General features: G+C 37.4%; 1 long non-coding RNA gene across 1 annotated transcript in view; it reads right to left on the bottom strand.

Annotated features, from left to right (window-relative positions):
* LOC149917447 (uncharacterized) overlaps window positions 1–14,104 on the bottom strand; it is an 89,705-nt gene that overhangs the window by 41,976 nt on the left and 33,625 nt on the right. The window lies entirely within an intron of this gene.

Below are 14,104 nucleotides of genomic sequence, written 5' to 3'. Positions count from 1 at the left end.
TGCTTTCCTCCATCTGTCTTTCTGCTTTCCCAGTTCATCTCTCCAGGACACCACCTTTTGCAAAGAATGCTTTAAATTTCCTCTGGAAAGAAAATATACTTGCTTGGAAGTTATCCAACATGGCATAGAGAAGGCTTCAAAGGTTTTCTGCTGGGCTTGCATTTAAGCTGCAGAAAGGTTTATGCAGCTGTTTGAAATATTTGCAATAGTACTGAATTAGTTATCATATACTTTGTTTAGCTTTCATTCTTTCATTGTCAATGAGTTTTGTAACAGAGCAGTGGTAGCTGAGGAGAAGCTAATATGTTAACAAGAAGGCTGTTCCTGTCTCTACTTAGTGTCAGCACCTGCCATTTGGGATTCTCTCCAAAATTTGTGTTGTTTGTGAGAATACTGAGAAACAATGAAGGGAGTTACTGAGAATTCAAGTTTTACCTGTCTATGCTTACATTTCTAGACACTGTATATTAATAAATAAAATGAAATGAGCATACAGAACTGTAAGATTTTGGATATGTTATCAACAGTAGACAGAAACAAGACTGCCAAAGATTTAGCATTTGAGCAGATTGTTTAATATTTATTCAGGAAAATGTGAGCTGGTTATGTTCCAAAAAATATTTTTAAACATGACTTTGTAGAAAATTGTGAATTGCTCATCTGCTAAAATTATTTTTTAAATAATAAAATAACATATTTCAGTGTATGTTGCTACGATGCTGTTATAAACATTGGAAATGATTAACACTGGAAGAGTATTAAAAATTTAAACTGTTTCACCATCTGTGCTGTTTGTTTATTTTTCACATTTGATTCAACTTGGACAGTGAGAATAGATTCATTTGTTGTTTGGTTTTTTTTCCTCTCATTCTTGCTTGCTAGCAAAATGCTTCAGTTTTCCTGCTACAGACACTGAAAGGATATATTTATCTCCAAATTGCCATATAAAAAAATGCTGCTTTCATACAATGAAAAAAAATACATATATATATAGAGAGAGAAAACCAAATACACATAACTATATTAAAAAATAGAAATTTGGTTAACCAGGACAAAAGATGCCTGATGTGTGAAGGTAATTCACTCCATCTTATTTGTTGTGATGAATGAAAGACAAGTGTGAATACTTTTTATAGGCCCACCTTCACTCAGAATGACTTGCCCAACTGATTCTTACAATTAAAATGTATGAGACCCTTTAGCTGCAAAATCACTGTAGGTGGGCTCAAATTTCGGGGTCCAGATTTACTACAGAAAGCACCAGTTCCAGCTCTGCTATCCTGTCAAAAAATTGCTGTCCAATTGAAATACCTTGAGGCATTCTTCTTCCATATTAAAATGATTAAAAATCTGAAACAAGTGAAACCTAAGTTGATGTTTCTCCTTGCAAAGAAAGAGTTCTTGCTGTCACATCCAAAGGCCTTTTAATCCCTTAGAATCTGACGGAAGTAACTCTCATTAAACCGCATCAATTACCTTTTTTGCTCCATATAAGGGGTAGATATCAGTGTCACCTCTGGATTGGAGTAGATTCCATGTACTCCTCATAAAATACAGTCTGGATCAAGATACAGTTATCCCCCTCCCTATTGATTTCAAACCTGGATTCAGCGGAAAAGATCTCAAAGCAAAACAAAATATAAACCATTTCACATACTAAAGAACTTCACTTTAGTTTGTTAGGTTTTTTTTTTTACTACTCAGAAAATTTCCAGCAACTATTCCACCATAACCCACTCATCAGCTGCAAGGCTCTGAACTTCAGGCAAACTTTTTTAAGTCTATAGAGAAATAATTAGATAAAAAGAAAACTTAAAGTTAAAACCTCTTCTAAAACAACCATGTTTTTCTTAGCAATATTTGCTTTCTGTAAACTACACAGTGACCTGAACAGAAAAACCCACCTACCTACTTTAACCTACCCTACTCTTGCCCATCCCCCCAAGTACCATCACAGTGAATCAGAATAACAAGAGATTTAAGGAAAACAAAAGAAAAACAAACAAGCCACACATATATGGAATGGACAAAAACAAAGAAACAAACAAAACAACAAACAAACCAAACAAAAAAAAAACAAAAACACCCTGCAATCAAATATAATAAACTATGGCTTTGAAGGAACATTCTAAAACCTTTGCAAATGCAAGCTCATGAATGTGATACAGAAATGAAGAACAGGTAAAAACAAATTGGATTCACCCAACTAATGAATTTGACCAGATAGATTTGTTTTATCCTTTCATCTGCTCTTGAATTTTCACAAGAATTCCCTTGCATGCAAATTGCTTAGGTTTTGAGAAATCTGTGACACAATATTCATGATAGTCAGCTTCAATAACAGTCCTCCACTATTGTTTTTTAAGAAAAAAAATCAGTTTTTTGAAACATAATTTCCTTATTCATTTTCTCTTGGGGGATTAAAATGTTAAATCCTTTATTCCTTACCTTTGATGAGCCTGTAATGAATTGTCAATGTGATACTGCAAATTGGCAGAGTTCTGATTTTGTCTGAATTTTTACATCAGTCTCTCTCAAAGAGCTTAATCAAATCTGTCACACTTATGAAGACAGACGTGGCCAACAAGTGTGCTGCTGAACTGCAACCTGCCAGACCTAGCAACTCCTGCCATAAGTGCATTTGAAAATCTGGGTTTTCTATTGATCCCAACTTGGTTTTGCTATACAGTGACTTGTGTGTTGGGCCACATCAATATTTCTGTCAGAAAGGTTATACTGCCTGTGTTGCTCAGGTCCAGTTTACAAAATGCTGAAGTGACAGTAGTTGGATTATTTGAAAGTTTATCACTGAACAGTGAGAAATAATGTATTTGCTGATTTCAGGGAAGACACTGGAAGTCCAGAGATACAAGCAAGTGCAGAAGTAATTTATTTATCCTTTCTCAAACCCTTGGGAAGTGCTTTTTTATTCTTACCTGAGAAGAACCTATGGCTCAAAAATAAAGGCCACATACTCTTTTAGAAAGATTATTCAGAACAGAGCCATGCCTTAAATATGTGCAAATTCATCCCATACAACTAGTGATTTTTATTTTCTTCCTTTCCAAGGGATGTCTTGCAAATACACAGTTCTCTGCCTGTTCTCTCTCTCCTCTTTCAATGTTGCACTTTTCCTGCTGCATTCAGCTTACACACGGACATGACAGCTGGTCATTTTGGGGCTTTGGAAAGAATCACCTGCCTGAATCCACCACCCAGATCTTCGGGTTAGATTTTAACATGGCAAACAAGGAAGCAAGTGCCACTGAGTTTGGGGTGACTTGAACGGCTAATTTGTTTCATGCTCGGTACAACCTCAGGTCTGGAATTTGGGGAATTTTCCTCAGTAAACACTCAGTAGGAAGTTTTGCCTGAATAGGGATTTTAGGACTGGATCTTTAGAATATCATGCTTTTCCAAATGTGGGTGGTAGCAGACCTGATCTGACAAGGACTTGTTCACTGCATTGCAATTCTCAAATATAAACAGATAAGAACAAAAGAGGCTGGATAAGGTGAACAGAATAAACACATTCAAAAAGAACAGTGACTCAGCAAGTATCTGTGAGTATGAGAGCTATAATAATATTAAAAAGCTATATGTTTTCAAATCAGTGCCTATAAAACCAAAGGGAAAAAGAGAGAGAGAGAAAGAGAGAGCAAGCTCTTTTTTTTCCCTCAGCTGTGGTGCAGCACCTGCCATTAGCTGTGGTGGTTCCTATTTTCATATTGTCTGACAGTAGCAGTTGGACTGAGCCAGAGCCAGTGAGGCCGAGAGGCAGACTCCCTGCTTCCACAAAGCTGAATTTAATAAGATGAGAACAGTATGCCAAGATGGTGAACTCCCTCCCTAGCACTTATCATGACACTAGTCACTCAGCAGGGCCCTTATTGCAGCAGTAATCTGGGTGAGCCTGGCAGAGCGTCCTGCTTACAAGTTCAATATAATAGAACAGCAGGGCACTGGAGGCCTGGCAGAAAAGCTTAGCAAAGTTAAAGCCTATTACGCTATGCTTGAAAAAAATGGCTCTCAAAATACTATATGCTGAGTAAAAATCATGCCAAGTGCAGTGACATACTAAGCTTCCTCCATAATGGTGCATCATTAGTCTATAAATTCAAGCAACATGGATTTAAATGTCCATAACTTCAAAGGAAATGAATATGCAAATGTATCCTTTTGTTCTGCTTTGTTTGAGTTTAACAGACAATACTACAATATAATATATAGGTAAAGGAAACAAAGCTTTGGTCTGCTCTGAGATGCATTAGATTGAAAAATATAGTTGAAAAATCTATGCTCTGCATTTTATTTTTCTTGTGCCTTTATAAATAGCAAAAATCAGTTGGATCTAATAATCCATCTCACTGGTATATTCTGTTATGTGAACATGAAGTCTCAGCCTTCACAAGACCTGTGGCAGAGAAGCTACGTGTCATATGTCACACTTAATGTAGTGACATATGACAGAGGCCCATTGGCATGTCATAAAAGCAGAATAAAGATTTGGTTGTGTGACCATTTTCACTGTATTACTACTTGTTTTATTAAACATTTTAAATCTATTTTACTCCTGTCTCTAATTTTAGCTTCAGTGGGGTCTGTTATAATATAATATGAATATGAATTTGAAATACATTAAGAATGTGCTGATTCAACCTTGAAGCATGATCCTTAAACTGAATGGCATTTTGGAAAGAGATTTTTACTTGTCAGGAATTGCCAGAAATGTCTTTCCATCTGATCAAAAGACTGTGATGATAAACTCCCTCAAAATGAATTCTAAAATGACACAACAGCCAACTGGAGTTGGAAAAAGAAGAGGCAGCAATATACTCCTGTGTATATACTGCACTTGTGGTGAGAAAAGAGATCATAATCATGTGTCACCTCAGTACTTTACAAAGTAAAAGCAGGCTTTCAGTTGCTTTAATACAAGTCCCTGAAGCCACTTGAAGTGCCCTTGGGTTTTCCATGTGATTTCTATCCATCATTCCAGAACTGCTAGAGTCTCCTACAGTTTCTGGACCATGTATTTCCCACATATAATAAAATGACCTAATTATTATGGAGGAAGAATCTTAAGAGTTCTTCACTACTCAAAGGAAGGTCAACACTGAATTCAGATAAAGTTATCTCAGGGTTTGCCTAGTTGAGTCATGGAAACTTACAAGGATGGAGATTCTGTAAATTCTGTAGTTTCTTTGGGCCCCTGTTACAATGCTTAAGTATCTTCATAATGGAATGCTTTTTTTGTTTGTTGTTTGGTTTTCATTTCTAGCTATAACCTCCAGTGTTTCTATTTACAACTCTTGTTCTTCCAAAGTACTCCTTAGTAAAGAAATTGTTTTCCTGGCAACCTTCTCTTAGGTATCAGAAAGCTGCTGTTAGGCCCCCTCATGTCTTCTCTAAAAAATCTTGCTCTCTAAAGACACCCAGGCTATGCAAGAATGCTGTTTCTTGATTACCTTTGTCGCCCTCTGCTAGACCTGCTCATGTTTACCAGTATCTTTCTTGTAGTGGGGGTCCCAAAACTAAAGGCAGGATTCCATATGCATTCTGGCAAGTGGCAAACAGAGGGGAGTAATAGCCGTCTTTGATCTCCTGGCTGTAGGTCTGTTGATACATATCAGTATGCAAAGGTCATGCTACCAATGTGCTTAGTATACAGCCTACCAATGTTCCCAGGTCCTTTTCAGCAGAATCTTCCAATTCTAGTGTGGCAATCTATGAGAACCAGGGTTCGTGATCTGGTGACTTCCTTCAGTTGTTTAAAGAAGACTTTATCCATTTCCTAATACTGACTGCATGATCAATAGCAGATTCCCACTACACTGTCATCCTTACCAGCCTCTCCTCTAATCATAACCCATAAACTCTCTGTCAGCCTTTTTTCTCTCACCTAAAAGAGCTCCACACATCCAGGCCGCTCCTTCCCATAGAAAGCACCTCCCCCTTCTTTGTCTGCCTTGCCTGTTTTTCCTAAAAACCTATATCCAAACAACACAGAGTTCCAGCCATGTGAACTATGTCACCACATCTCAGTTATTCTTGCATGTGTTTGCTCTGTGCTTGCACAGTGCTCTAGATCTTCCTGTTTGCTTCCCAGACTTTGTGCACAAGCACTTGAGGCAAACCTTTTTTTAACCTCTCTTATCTTTCCTGAGGGTTTTGTTGCACCCATCACCCTATTTCCTATATTTACCTCCCCAACTTCTCTTCCCTCACTTATATGTGAGCTGTCATCACTATATCCTGATGTACCTGGTTTAAAGCCTGTTGGCAAAGATCATATGTGTTTGATACTCTAGGGCACCTCAAACTGAAAGTATTTGCATTTAGACAGTTGAATCCTGCCTTTAGAGTCTCAGTCCAAGACTTACAACTGCTTCTGTCTGGTCGTGTCTATTTCTAATCCCACCCTTCCAGTCTGTAGCATTTTACTGCTCATTCAAACAGAGGAATTGAACAGGTCTTTCAACACAGTCTCCCTGCAGTGCCTTGTTATGTTCTACTGTGTTATGATGAGTGATTTCCGTAGAAATGCGGAACTTAAACTAATATTAGCAGATTTGATTCCTTCCTTGGAGTACTTTTGATTTTGTAATGCTTTTTGTGGTGTAAGACTAGCTTTTCGTTTTTCCTTTTTCCTTTCCTCTCCTCCTTTCCTTTCTCCTCTCCTCTCCTCTCCTCTCCTCTCCTCTCCTCTCCTCTCCTCTCCTCTCCTCTCCTCTCCTCTCCTCTCCTCTCCTCTCCTCTCCTCTCCTCTCCTCTCCTCTCCTCTCCTCTCCTCTCCTCTTTTTCCCTCTTCTCCTCTTCCTTTCTTCTCTTCCTCTTCCTATTCTTCTCCCTCTTCCTCTTCATCTCCCCCTTCCTCTCCCTCTTCCTTTTCCCCTTCCCACCACCTTGCCTTCTGCCTTTCCTTTTGTCTTTCCTTTCCTGCATCCCATCTACTCTGGAGCTGGAGGCATGCATGGTGTCATGAACACTGAATTGCTGAACACTGAAGGCTAAGCCTGATGTATACTCTTTCCATATCTGTAGCTCATCTAATGGAATTCCAAGTTTAGTGTAAGGTTAAAAAAAAAAAATCAGCATATGAAACCAACAATTTTTTTTCTGCCCTGTGATGTGTTTTGAGACGACCAAGCAATTACATTCTTTGGATATCTGTAATTGCCAGTTACAGGGAATCGTAAGTGTACTGAAGATGATTTTTTCCCAATGACGTTCAAATATATACTTGTCTGTTGCCCATGAGGAACTTAAAGTACTGTGTTCTGCATATGCAAAATGTGTGAGATATTTTTATTGATTGAAAATCCACAGTAGTAGAAAAAATCCTGGCTAGGACTGGATGATTTCATGCCAATAAGCATAAGAGAACAGCACTATCTCAGAAAACATTTCTGTGCCCGTGGGCATAACTTGCATGAATCTGAGCATCTAAGACTTAGCTTTCAACAGAATCTCAAGCAGTGAAAAGAAATGGTAAGAAACCCTTTCTGCTGCTTTCTGGTAAAGCCTTGGTGTTATAAAACAATGGTAACACTGATGTTCTGTGCACAACAAAATTCCTAACCAGCATGAATTGAGTACTGTTGGATTGTGTTAAAGAAGAGATTGCTGCTATTTTAAATTGCATTTTGGATTATTGGTTTTAGTTTTATCACCAAGTGATGAGCACTTTCTAGCAAGTAGCTTGCTCTAGACAGAACAATATTAAATGTTATTGGCACATTTCTGTTGTTACCTTGTCGGTATGAAGTTGCTTTTCAACAATATCAGTGTTAAACTGAAGAGTAGATACTGCAGTAGTATCTTCAAATTATTTTGTTGCTGAAGCCAACCTTAGTAATAGTAAACATTTCAAATAAGATTTTAATGTCACAAGACATCAGGAATACTGTAGAAACCATTAGCAATGCAGTTTCATGAAAATGAAATTCCTGTGTATATTCTAACTGATGGGATCAGCGTACTTGTCATAGAAAAGGGAACAAGTGAAAGGAACCTTGTAACATAAAACGTAATGTAGGCAGTGTTATATAAAGCTGAGTGAGCCACTTGGCTTGTGCTACAGCAACTGTTACTCAAAAACATATGGGAGTTTCTGAAGACAACTTTAATTCTGCAGTTCCTTATCTGACTTAACAAAGACAAATATAAAGTAAACAAATACATAGTATGGTATGTATAGTCTTGATGGAATTCCAAGCAAAAAGCGTTCCTGAAACCAAGGTCTTGAAGTCTCTTAGTAGTCTGCTAACTTAGATACTTAAGAAAAATCAAATAAATATTTTATTTTGTGGGACCAGATGGCTAACACTTTGCAGTCTAAAATGCCAGCTGCCAATTTGTTTGTTGGTGTTTCACTTTAAGATGCTGCACACACTGTAAAGAATAAACTATTAATTTCTGTCAGATTTATTATTTCAGAATTTGAGTTTCAGCTAAGCTTATACGGAGTAAAGCAACAACCAGAGGTATATCTTTGCTCTTCTCTCTTAGGAGATATTTTCCTACATGTACCAATGCCAGCATTTTGATGTGAAGGATAGGCAAATACATTCAAAAGATCCAGTTCTTCTTGAATTCCAAATATCAATATCAGATAATTAGCTCATTTTGATTTAGTTTTCACTATGACTTCTGCTTGTTTTCTGTTAATATGAGTTCAAGCAGTTATTTCAGCTCAATACATTGTAAGTGATTTTCCATGTTCCATCAGATGTATCTGAAGATGTAATAGGACAAGTTTCATTATTACTGATTTGTATTGAAATAATCCAAAGGCAATTTATGTCACCATCACACCTGAAGAAATCATGAAATGTTTTTATTTTTCAAGAGAAAAAAAATATATTTATTATATTGTTTGAAGAGACTTCTGAAGTATTATGCATTGAACAGGCTAGATGTGCTGCCTACTAATTCAGTAATTCTCACTGACCCCAAAACTCTTCTCCCCCCCCCCCCCCCCCCCCGAATTAGGCATTACAATCTTGCTATCTGTAACCAGAGTTACTTTGGATGCAAGGGACTGATGCGTTCTCATTTTACAAAGAACTGAAGTGCTTTTTGCATGGTGTGTGTAAAAATTAGCTTTTTGCTGTACTGCATGATTAAAATCTATTCCAAAGAAACTTTCATATATTTTATAGTATCTGATAAACCTTGAGTATCGTGTTCAGTTTTGGGCACCTCAATACACAAAAGATATTGAGATACTGGAGCAGGCCAAAGAAAGGCAACAAGTCTTGTGAAGGGCTTGGAGAATATGCCCTACAAGGAGTAAGTAAAGGAACTGGGGCTGGGGAAGAGGAGGCTGAGGGGACACCTTATTGCTCTTTTAAATACCTCAAAGGTGACTGCAGTGAGAATGGGGTTGGTCTCTACTCAATACTGGCAGCTGACAGAGAGAGGGGAAATGGCCTCAAGCTGAGCCACGGGAGGCTTAGTTTGGATAAAACAGAAAACTTCTTTACCGAAAGGGTTGTTAAGCACTGGAACAGGCTCCCCAGGGAGGTAGAGCCACCATTCCTGATGTGTTTGAAAACAGTCTGGGGACAGGCTTAGGGACATGATTGAGCGGAAAGTTGTTAGAGTTAGGGTAGTATGGCTAGGTTGTGGTTGGACTTGATGATCTTGAAGATCTTTTCCAATCTGAGCAATTCTATGATTCTGTGATTCTATAACAAGAGCTACAAAACTGCTTGCATTAAACGAATAATTTTTGCTGAACTAACAGACTAATTCTAATCAGCCACTAGAAGTGAAAACAAGAATATCCCAGATATGAGCACAGAATGGGAGAAGAACTCCTTGAGAGGAGCTCTGCTGAGAAGGACTTGGAGGTCCTGATGGACAAAAAGCTGGACATGAGCCAGCAGTGTGTTCTTGCAGATCAGAAGGCCAACTGCATCCTGGGCAACATCAAAGGAAGATAGCCAGCAAGGCGTGGGAGCTGATTGTTCCATCTGCTTTGCCCTTGTGAGGCCCCATCTGGAGTACAGTGGCCGTGTCTGGGGCCATCAGAACAGGAAGGATGCAGAGCTGTTCAGAGAAGGCACACAAAGATTATCACAGGTAAATGAGAGCTGTAGATTCCCCATCTCTGGTAGCCTTCAAAGTCAGGTTGGGTGGGATCCTGAGCAGCTTTATCCAATGGGTGGCAATCCTGCATATGACGGGGGAGTTGCAACTAAATGATTATTAAGGTCCCTCCAATCTAAGCCATTCTCTCATTCATTCTATGATATTCAAAGTAAAGTCTTTTATACTCACAAAACAAATTCTGTTAATCAGGAATAAACTCATGTGCTGGACTGTACTGTTGGGTAAACAATATGAGGAAGAAAATCAGATGTTTAATTTGAGTCTCAATTTTAGAAAACAAAATGTGTACTATACTCAAAGATGATGCTTTTAATGATCTTTTTGATGATTATCTTAAAACATGACAGTTAATTTAAGAGACAAACAACATTTTAAAACTGGGAAATGAACTACCCCACTTTTAAAAGATTTTTAAAGAATTTAAAAGATTAAAATACTCAACAGTATTTTCATACTGTTATATTCCTGAAAATATATTAAAAAATCATATTTTGCCAGTTCTAATGGAACTTTAAGAAGCAAAACAATTGTTAAATGTTCAAGCATATGTATTTCACTATATAATTTGGAGATAACTGTATAGGCTCACTATAGTTAGTATAAATTACAGCTGATCTGACCTGCAGTCACTTCCATGATATTCGTGATTTGTGGTACTGATAAGGAGCTGCACAACTGTTGTAAGCCCTTGACCTTTCACTTGTCTGAAGTGGTAAGTGTGAAATTTGTGACCAGCTATACTTTGGTGCAATTTCAGAGCACATCAAGATCATGGCAGAATATAGATGAATTGAACCGGACAGCGTGAGAGCCAACACTGCAGATCAAAATTCTGATAAAAGATCATTGGAGAGGTTCTTCTTTACTTTATACAGCATTGATATTGTTCAGTGCTTTCTACTATAATAAACTTCCACTCTTCCAGAGGATTCTGCTTCCAAATGTTGTTATTTCACTCTAAAAAGAGAAGTGGTCAAAAAGCATGTTCACAAAATAAAATCATTGTACTGATTTATCCTCCATACAACTTCTTCTGTGGTCAGGAGGTTAAAATAAATATGAACTTGTGAATGAGAGCTTGGCTTTATGTATTCATAAAAGTGTCCATGTCTTTCCTTATCTTCATGAATTTGCATTATGAAAACAAATCATAATTTCAGAGTAAGCCAGTAGTGAAGAAAGATTTAAATATCCATATTCATTTTCTAGTGAGATGATGCAATTTCTCCCTCCTTGCTGCAAATGGATAGAAGTCAACGGTCTTTTGAGGATGACAAGCCAGAGTATTTTTCTTTCTTGAGAAAGGATAAGTTTACCATTGAACAGCACTGAAAATGTATCTTCCAAGTAAAAGCAATACTTATATATGAAAATCAACAATGTTTTGTACCCAGAATAGTGTTAGGTAAGTGTTAACACAGGTTAATAATATCTAGTTTATTAAAATACCATCCATGTGCCAGTGTTGTAGAGAGCAGTTCCGCCTTTGTATTTCTTGTTATGATCTATAGGCAATTCTCTTGCCCTTAGTCTCCTTCAATCCACTGTAGCAGCAGCAATTGCTTCCTACTTAGGCTAATGTTTGATTAGGAACATCTGTTCTTTTACTGCACACTGAAACTTCTTGATGCTCTCTGGATCTTTTCTGTTCTTTGTAGATTCCAAAATCCCCAGAAGCATCAAGCCCCCAAAGCTCGCTACACAACTCCAGTGTAGCTCTTTTCAACATCTTATGGTCTCCAACAGCCATTGTTGCCTACTAAATTTGCAACCTTGTAAGAAAAATCAAGAGAAAGAAAAAAAATCAAGAAAATCTCTTGACTTTACTTACATCATGAGAAAAGTCACGTACTTTTGTCTCCCTTTATCCTTTGCACTGATGGAATAATGCTCAGAGTAAATGGACAAAGATAAACAGGTGAGTGGCCTAAGCAGGAAATGCAATCTTGCTCAAGAGGAAGATACAGTTGACAGGGGTTTAGGTGAACCTGCTTTGTATATCTAGCTAAATTTCAGCTCCTATGAAACTGGGAGCTTCATAGCTACTTCTGTACAGGTACACATCTATGTATGAGGGCACCCTAGAACTCCAGGATGTAATGGCCTTGATCTGCATCAAATGCTGTTTCCACACGCATTCACGATCTGAGGTTTGGGCTGTGCTGGAACAGTGGTTTAGCCACAGCCATGGGATCTATGGCAGTGGGTCCTGATCTGTGGACTTCCCTACCTGACCTAAGACTTCCTTGTCTATCACAGGACCTGAACTTGCCCTGCCTTATAACTAACTGGCTTGTCCTCAGACCTTCCTCATCTCCGTGAACTTGATTGGTGATCTCAGCTCTTGACCTGACCATTGTTTTGGAGCTCCAGTGGGAGCAGTGGGATAGGCCTTGGCTGAAATAGTCACTGCTTTGCTGGCCTGCAGTACCTTGGCTTTTCCTGCACCATGAAAGCTGGAACTCAGTATCATGTAAGTTTTAAAAATGCACCATTGAAGTGATGAATAAATAATTGATGAGAAAACTTATTTTCTGATTGAATAGAATAGTGGCAGGATTTTTTAATAACTTGAAAGCTGAAAATAAAATAGCCATATGAGTATTGAAAGAGCTTTATTGAAGCATTCTGCTTCTTGCATTTGGAAACTGAAATTTGGCAATGAGGTAATCTAGGGCTTCACCAGTTTCTTTATGCAGTACCATTAATTTATTCAGATATACATTAAACCTTCAAACCTTAAACCTTAAACCTTCAGGACTCACGTCCTTGCAAAAGATAGCAGAGCTGCACTACTTAAATCCTTGTTTATTCCAACGGTAAAAAGAGTACACAATCTGTAATAAACATATGTACAATTATAACCAAGACATTTGCTTGTTTAGAAGTCTTTTGATTTAAAGATGTTAATTAGTACAATACTGACTGCTCCTAAGAGTCCCACAAGTACAGTATCTGAGAGAAAATTAGAGGAAATCAGAAGGCAAACTGATCCATAATGTCCTCACTGAAATTAGCCAGTGTGCACACAAAGGTCAATTTTGACTCAAAACCATAGGAATCTATATTATGTTGTCACTGTACTGTCCTAATATTAATATTTAAAGGTTTTTACACTTCTTTTGGTTCCACTATGAAAACCAGAGTGACTGTCAGCCAGCTGAGAATGTATATAATATATAGATCAGACAAACACAAATAGATATATAATAGCTGAGTAGTACTGTGAATGCTCATGAGACTAAAGCAACTACTTGGACTAATATATCCATTTATTCACTCTTCTGCTTTTTGTAAATAGAAAATTTACATGTAGAGTCAATAAAGGAAGAAAACACTACTGAGAAAATTCCTTCCAAATCTACTCAGTCTTTTACATATTGGAAAGAGAGATGAATATGAAAAGCGTAGTTTTGACAACCTAGAAAAAACCAAAGTTATATGCAACCTCAAATATGATTTAGCATGGAAGTTTATTACAATTGTAAAAAATATGCTTTTAAAAAGAAAAACACTGAATATTTAATACTGAAAAATAAGTAGTATGTAGTAGTACGCCTGAGGGCTCTTTTGCTATGTTGAGTGGCTTTAATTTAATTTAGAAAGCCTGTAAAAATGGTATATAGTAAGCACTTTTCCAGCCTTCTACCAACTTTTCGTTATTGTTGTAGAAAGACAGAAAGCTACATAACTAATCCTCTTTGGATCCTCTGTTAGTAGTTACATCTTGTGTTTGCTTAGCCATAATAACAAGATGAAAAAGGATATTAAATATCTATTTTTATCCCAGCATTCTTTATGAGGTAATAGTAGCATGCCTCGTCAGTATGATTTGAAGGTAAAATATTTTGACATTTCTGAAATTCAAAAATACCTATTGTTGTTATTAATTATCTCACTGCTTCATTCCATATAACTAGTTATTTGTCCCATTGCATGTAAGCATCTAAATCTAGATTCTTAAATAACAAGATTATATGCATGC

Source organism: Phasianus colchicus, chromosome 6 (genome assembly GCF_987193195.1).
Source record: "Phasianus colchicus chromosome 6, bPhaCol1.hap1.1, whole genome shotgun sequence".
Lineage (NCBI taxonomy): Eukaryota > Metazoa > Chordata > Aves > Galliformes > Phasianidae > Phasianus > Phasianus colchicus.
Note: the sequence above shows the minus strand (reverse complement) of the source record. Positions and strands in the feature narration are given on the sequence as shown.